Genomic DNA, 7,520 nt, shown 5'->3' on the forward strand with positions numbered 1-7,520 from the left:
TTGTGGATAAAAAAAAAACCCATGGGAACAACAGAATTAACTCAAAGAAACATTATAGGGAAATATATAAAAATATACACATAAGATCCTACTTGTTCCTTTCTATCATTGAAGTCACTTTTTTTTATTAAGGAGAAATATATATAATGTTAAAATATGAAATATTGAGAAATAACCTCTTTCAACAACATCAGTGCAGTAACCTGATTAACCAAAAGGGTGACAAAAACTCCTAAGAAGGTACAAACTACCCTCAAGAAGAATAAAATTCATTGAATTGATATATGATTTTGATGGAATGTCACTTAGTAAAAGAATGCCCGGATATTATAGACGAGTGAAAATGACAACTGAGTATTAATGGAATGGTGCATGAGAGGTCACAACTCATCTGCTCCTACATAATACCACGTGTTAAGATGTGATGACCTCAATATGGACACCTTAGTGCATGTTCGGTTTTCAGTTAGGAAGTCCGTTTGTGTAACACCCCGATTTCGGTGGCGTCACTTTAGTAACCAAAATAAACTTAATGCGGAAAAACGTACATATTTTTTTTTGATAATAACTAAGACAAGACTGAATTAAATAAAACCCAAATGCGAAAGGCAACAGAACTAATATACAATATATATAGCATCCCCCGCTGTAAATAGCGACCTCGTCACGAGTAACCTCCAATGACGGAAAGTAGAAAAGTGTAACGCCCGTAGGCAAAATGTACAATCCCAAAATGTTAGGTCAAGTGTCAGCAACACAAGCCCTCAAAAATAAGAATAAGTCAGAGCTAGGACACTAACACCCAACCTTAATAGACTCTAATCACCCATCCCCCATACTTCCAACATCGACTCCCATCTGGTCATGCATGAAGTCCGGGTCCACGTCGAAGGCTCAATAGTAGTCATTTCGCTACGGGTCTTCCCTGAACGACGAGGAATCACGGAAGAATCCACCAACGACATCTGACAAAAAGGGCATACATAGCCCCCCAAACACAGGTAGCACGCGCAAGGGTCAACTTACGGAATATAGTATAGAGAATACAAGACAACAGGTAAAGTATAAGGGGTATAGATATATATGTTATATATATACATATAAGTTCTGCATTGTCTACCCTAAGGTTTAAACATAGCATGTTATCAACACTCTAGTACAATTCCATCATCAAAGCACATAACGATATCTATCAACATCTACTCATCAAAACACATAACGATACAATTAGAGTGCATGATATGTCAATGCAACGTCAATCTCGACGATTCCGGAAAGAGTAGGCTGGGCACGTTTGAGTCGGTCCTAACACTGGCATTGTGTCGACCATAACCCCCGAGTGTCACTTACAACCTTGACATAGCCGGATCAGTCCTAACCCTGCGGGTCGACTTTTCCCTCCGCTATGCCCGACAATCAACAGGTCGATCCTAACTCACGGTCGATCATATCCCCCGTCGATGTCCGAATTACCCGAAGGTATAAACTGTACCCGAAGGTATAAACTGTACCCGAAGGCATAAACTGTACCCGAAGGTATAAACTGTACCCGAAGGTATAAACTGTACCCGAAGGCATAAACTGTACCCGAAGGTATAAACTGTACCCGAAGGCATAAACTGTACCCGAAGGCATAAACTGTACCCGAAGGCATAAACTGTACCCGAAGGTATAAACTGTACCCGAAGGCATAAACTGTACCCGAAGGCATAAACTTAACTCATGATGATTCCTCGAATCATCCGACTCATCTCCATCCGATGGTCAAAAACTGCTCAGCGAGCAAAGAGTATCGACATACTCGAAAACTATCAGTCTCCCGGCTTATCCCTCGGATAGCCCAACGACATAACTGCTCCCACAGCACAAGAGTGTCAACATACTCAAAACTTCTCAACTTTCTCAACACTTGGATCCGACGACACTTCTCGTTTTCCATAACTAAGATCTTCATCCCAAGCTTCCTTTCGAGGTTAACGCCATTACTTAAAGATTTAGAGGTTGTTTAATGTCTTATGAGTTTTCTTTTCAAAATAATATCCTTTTAATCTTATCGCGAATCTTATAAGTTCCCGGGATCTCCAAATCCCAAATGACTCCAGAGAATGTCTCGACCCATGAAAAACCATAACAAGGCCCGAATCTCATTCGTCCTATCGAACTTTCTCAAAACTCTCAAAATAAAATCGGCATGACCTGCCCGCTATTCTCACTACTCAGAATCACAGATATGAGTACAAGACATAGTTTAAATCATCACCGTCATCAAACATGTCATATGACAATACATCTCAGACTAAACACGTAGCACTTAGCATATAAATCATGCACCACACATCCTAGATTACCCACATAGCACATAGCATGTAAGTCAATCTCAAAAACATAATAGTAGATGCATCATCTACATTGTCAGCCGAAGCCTCAGAAAACATTTTCCCAATCATACACAAACAAGTGCATAAACAGTAAATCAAGTCGAATGCGTCGACACCTAAAGCATTAGCTAGTAAGGTAAGTTGCCCTTACCTCTAGTTATTCCAGCGTTCTCCTCAAACGTTCCTTCACAATGAGCTCCTTGATCTTCAGGAAATTCTTCAAAAGAACCTTTAAAGTAAAACCACAGAATTCTATCAAAATCTATCGGAAACTAAGCTATCAATGCTCACTAAGGTTACACGAAGTAGTTCATACTCCGAGGTACGATAATCTAGCGCGAAAGGACAAGTTTTCGGAAAAGGAATTTTCCCCCTCCTCCCCTATAGGGCTCGACCACTTTTCACAATTGTGGGGCTCGATTTTTCTTCGATCAAACTTGGTTCCTATGCTTTCATTAGCCGTAACTAAGGGTATTCTGAACTCGGAAAAATTATCGGATCAAAAACTGTCGCAGGGGTATTTTGGTCATGATTTTTAACTTAGAAATTTCAAAACTGAAATCCCAAAAACCAAATTTTGCAGGGACGTTACTAACGACGTTTATGACAACTAATCCTACTAACACTAAGCTAAGGCGATAGTTTTTAGCCTAAAGGTTGAAGCTTTACCTCAAAAACTCCAAAAATGGGTATTTAAGGCTAAAATTGATTCCGGCGGAATTCCGGCGACATAGCGGAAAATCTAATCCGGCAGAAGTGATCTTGGGCACATATAGAAGAGGTTTAGAATCAGAAATGAAAGATTCAGGATAGTTTTGCAAAAACCCATAAACTATCCGCTCAGAAAACTCTACAGAAAAGCTATGGAAAAAGCGATCAGAGGTAAGGATTAGCGACTATACCTCGAAGCCTTGAAGTAGCAACTGATTGATCGACGATCAAGCAAACGATGAAGAAAATCTTCTCTTCTCCCTCCCTTGTAGAACTCGCGGCCTTGATGAAGAAAATGGAGGAAAATTTGAGTTTTTCTTCCTTTCTTTGCTATATATAAAGGTTGGAAATTCGCGGGAAAATGAAAGTTTCGCGAATCTAATTTTTCCGGCGTCATACTCCGTGAATTAATAGATATGTTTTGGCGAAAGAATTCCAAAACTAAAATGAGGTCTCTTTGTATTTTTGGCAACTAAAGCATAGTCGGTATAAAACTATTTTACCCGATAAGTTGCTTTTTGCATCGAATGTCGGAATGGAAAACTTCCTTCGGAAGAAAGATTGAAATCATCAAGAGAAATGGGTGTACGCGTGTAGAATATTCATTTGAAGCTCTGAATAGAAAAAGTCTTCATCGTTGAGAAATTCTAGGGTTTTGAAATACCAGGGATTCGGTTTCGGCAAACTTCAGATGATTGGAATCGGACGTTCGTAGATCCTAGAGTTTCGCCTCGAAACGATTGTGATATATGGAAAAAGAGAAGTTCTAACATTTCTCTGAAGATTTTTGGAATTAACTTCCGTCGTGCCTAAAAGTGAAAATTAGCTATATACTAGGGTTTCTGACCTAGGTTTAAGCGTAAAACGATCGTGCTATAACTTTTATCGACTTCGATACGATCCTTTGACTTTTCCTGAACTTTCTCCTTCATAAATTTATTTCATTTGGTAAACTCTTGTTCAGGTTTCCTTTCACGATACATCAAGCCTAATCGTAAATGGAAATCTCTTCCACTTATTCTAAGCTTAAAAACTTGGGTCTTACATTACTACCCTCCAAAAAGAAAGTTTCGTCCTCGAAACTTAGGGTTCAGTAAAAGCTCTGACTATTGTTCTTGATCTTTTCCTCTAACTCCCATATGGCATCGTCTGTGTCTTTGTTCCAAATAACTCTTACTAAAGCACTCTGCTTTCCCTTCGATTGTTTCCCTCTTCTAGTCCCAATGTTGACCAACAGCGTCTCAACAGACATATCCTCTTTCAACTTGCCGAGGTTTAACTACAATCATCAATGGTAACACCACTAAAACTCTTACTCGAATATGATCTCCAGCTTCTGAAGTCAATCTTTACCCTAAGATTCTCATTCCACTTAGCAAAAATTCACTCGCTAATCTCTAGCTTGTATCACCGAAATCCATAACAAGTTTCATTCACTCTTAGACTTTAAGCAACTTGTCCAAATATGACAACCTCAAGTGTTCATCTTAATACTAACACTTCCCTTTTCTGTAACTTGATCACCATCTCGTCAATCAACTTCTTAATCTCTCTATCAAATTCTAACCAACTTCGAGTCCTAGAAACTTAAGACAACAATTCATAGACTTAAAACCTGAACCTTCACCAAGTTTGGACCTCTAATGTCCGTTAATTCTTCAATGCTTCCTAAATGAATATCCATTTCTTCAAACTATATCTCCTTCGCAAGAGAACTTATACTTAATGCGAACTTTTTCCTCCCAGATCGACTAATCCTCGATCCAATCAAGTTAATCTTACCAATCCTTCTATCAAAGTCCATAGCCAGCTCTGATTCCGAATATCACCCCCTCAATATTAAGTTGATCAAGCCTAATACATCGAAGGTGAAATTTAGAAAAACCCACTGGAACAGTCAATGAGTTCCTAACATCCAATAGTCACAAATATCCTGACCTCACATCCTCAACGATTCCGCTACGGAACTACACGCCCTCGACATCATACGTATACTATCCATAAGAAATCTCTATGAGATTCATCTTCAGCTTCTAACTTCTTGTTAAACGCATTGGTGCAGAACTACTTTCTAGGTTTACCGTGTTATTCTAAACCTCGTGTAATTTCTATAGCTAAAATACGAGCTACGGTCAAATAAGGTGTTAATAGGCGTAATAACTATAAGGTCAAAGCTCAAACAAACAGTTAGTACTCATCATAAGATAGCATCTCCATAACTATACAATATGATTAAGCAATAACTTCAATCAATTTTTAAGCGAAAAATCGCTTGCAGACAATCAATTTTCACTCTTTGCAGAGTCACACAACCTAGCACAGAAGACCTATTCCCCAACAACTCCCGAAAGACTCGACAAGCTCTGATACCACAATGTAACACCACGATTTCGGTGGCGTCACTTTAGTAACCAAAATAAACTTAATGCGGAAAAACGTACGTATTTTTTTTTGATAATAACTAAGACAAGACTGAATTAAATAAAACTCAAATGCGAAAGGCAACAGAACTAATATACAATATATATAGCATCCCCCGCTGTAAATAGCGACCTCGTCACGAGTAACCTCCAATGACGGAAAGTAGAAAAGTGTAACGCCCGTAGGAAAAATGTACAATCCCAAAATGTTAGGTCAAGTGTCAGCAACACAAGCCCTCAAAAATAAGAATAAGTCAGAGCTAGGACACTAACACCCAACCTTAATAGACTCTAATCACCCATCCCCCATACTTCCAACATCGACTCCCATCTGGTCATGCATGAAGTCCGGGTCCACGTCGAAGGCTCAATAGTAGTCATTTCGCTACGGGTCTTCCCTGAACGACGAGGAATCACGGAAGAATCCACCAACGACATCTGACAAAAAGGGCATACATAGCCCCCCAAACACAGGTAGCACGCGCAAGGGTCAACTTACGGAATATAGTATAGAGAATACAAGACAACAGGTAAAGTATAAGGGGTATAGATATATATGTTATATATATACATATAAGTTCTGCATTGTCTACCCTAAGGTTTAAACATAGCATGTTATCAACACTCTAGTACAATTCCATCATCAAAGCACATAACGATATCTATCAACATCTACTCATCAAAACACATAACGATACAATTAGAGTGCATGATATGTCAATGCAACGTCAATCTCGACGATTCCGGAAAGAGTAGGCTGGGCACGTTTGAGTCGGTCCTAACACTGGCATTGTGTCGACCATAACCCCCGAGTGTCACTTACAACCTTGACATAGCCGGATCAGTCCTAACCCTGCGGGTCGACTTTTCCCTCCGCTATGCCCGACAATCAACAGGTCGATCCTAACCTCACGGTCGATCATATCCCCCGTCGATGTCCGAATTACCCGAAGGTATAAACTGTACCCGAAGGTATAAACTGTACCCGAAGGCATAAACTGTACCCGAAGGTATAAACTGTACCCGAAGGTATAAACTGTACCCGAAGGCATAAACTGTACCCGAAGGCATAAACTGTACCCGAAGGTATAAACTGTACCCGAAGGCATAAACTGTACCCGAAGGCATAAACTTAACTCATGATGATTCCTCGAATCATCCGACTCATCTCCATCCGATGGTCAAAAACTGCTCAGCGAGCAAAGAGTATCGACATACTCGAAAACTATCAGTCTCCCGGCTTATCCCTCGGATAGCCCAACGACATAACTGCTCCCACAGCACAAGAGTAACAACATACTCAAAACTTCTCAACTTTCTCAACACTTGGATCCGACGACACTTCTCGTTTTCCAAAACTAAGATCTTCATCCCAAGCTTCCTTTCGAGGTTAACGCCATTACTTAAAGATTTAGAGGTTGTTTAATGTCTTATGAGTTTTCTTTTCAAAATAATATCCTTTTAATCTTATCGCGAATCTTATAAGTTCCCGGGATCTCCAAATCCCAAATGACTCCAGAGAATGTCTCGACCCATGAAAAACCATAACAAGGCCCGAATCTCATTCGTCCTATCGAACTTTCTCAAAACTCTCAAAATAAAATCGGCATGACCTGCCCGCTATTCTCACTACTCAGAATCACAGATATGAGTACAAGACATAGTTTAAATCATCACCGTCATCAAACATGTCATATGACAATACATCTCAGACTAAACACGTAGCACTTAGCATATAAATCATGCACCACACATCCTAGATTACCCACATAGCACATAGCATGTAAGTCAATCTCAAAAACATAATAGTAGATGCATCATCTACATTGTCAGCCGAAGCCTCAGAAAACATTTTCCCAATCATACACAAACAAGTGCATAAACAGTAAATCAAGTCGAATGCGTCGACACCTAAAGCATTAGCTAGTAAGGTAAGTTGCCCTTACCTCTAGTTATTCCAGCGTTCTCCTCAAACGTTCCTTCACAATGAGCTCCTTGATCTTCAGGAAAT

Source organism: Lotus japonicus, chromosome 4 (genome assembly GCF_012489685.1).
Source record: "Lotus japonicus ecotype B-129 chromosome 4, LjGifu_v1.2".
Lineage (NCBI taxonomy): Eukaryota > Viridiplantae > Streptophyta > Magnoliopsida > Fabales > Fabaceae > Lotus > Lotus japonicus.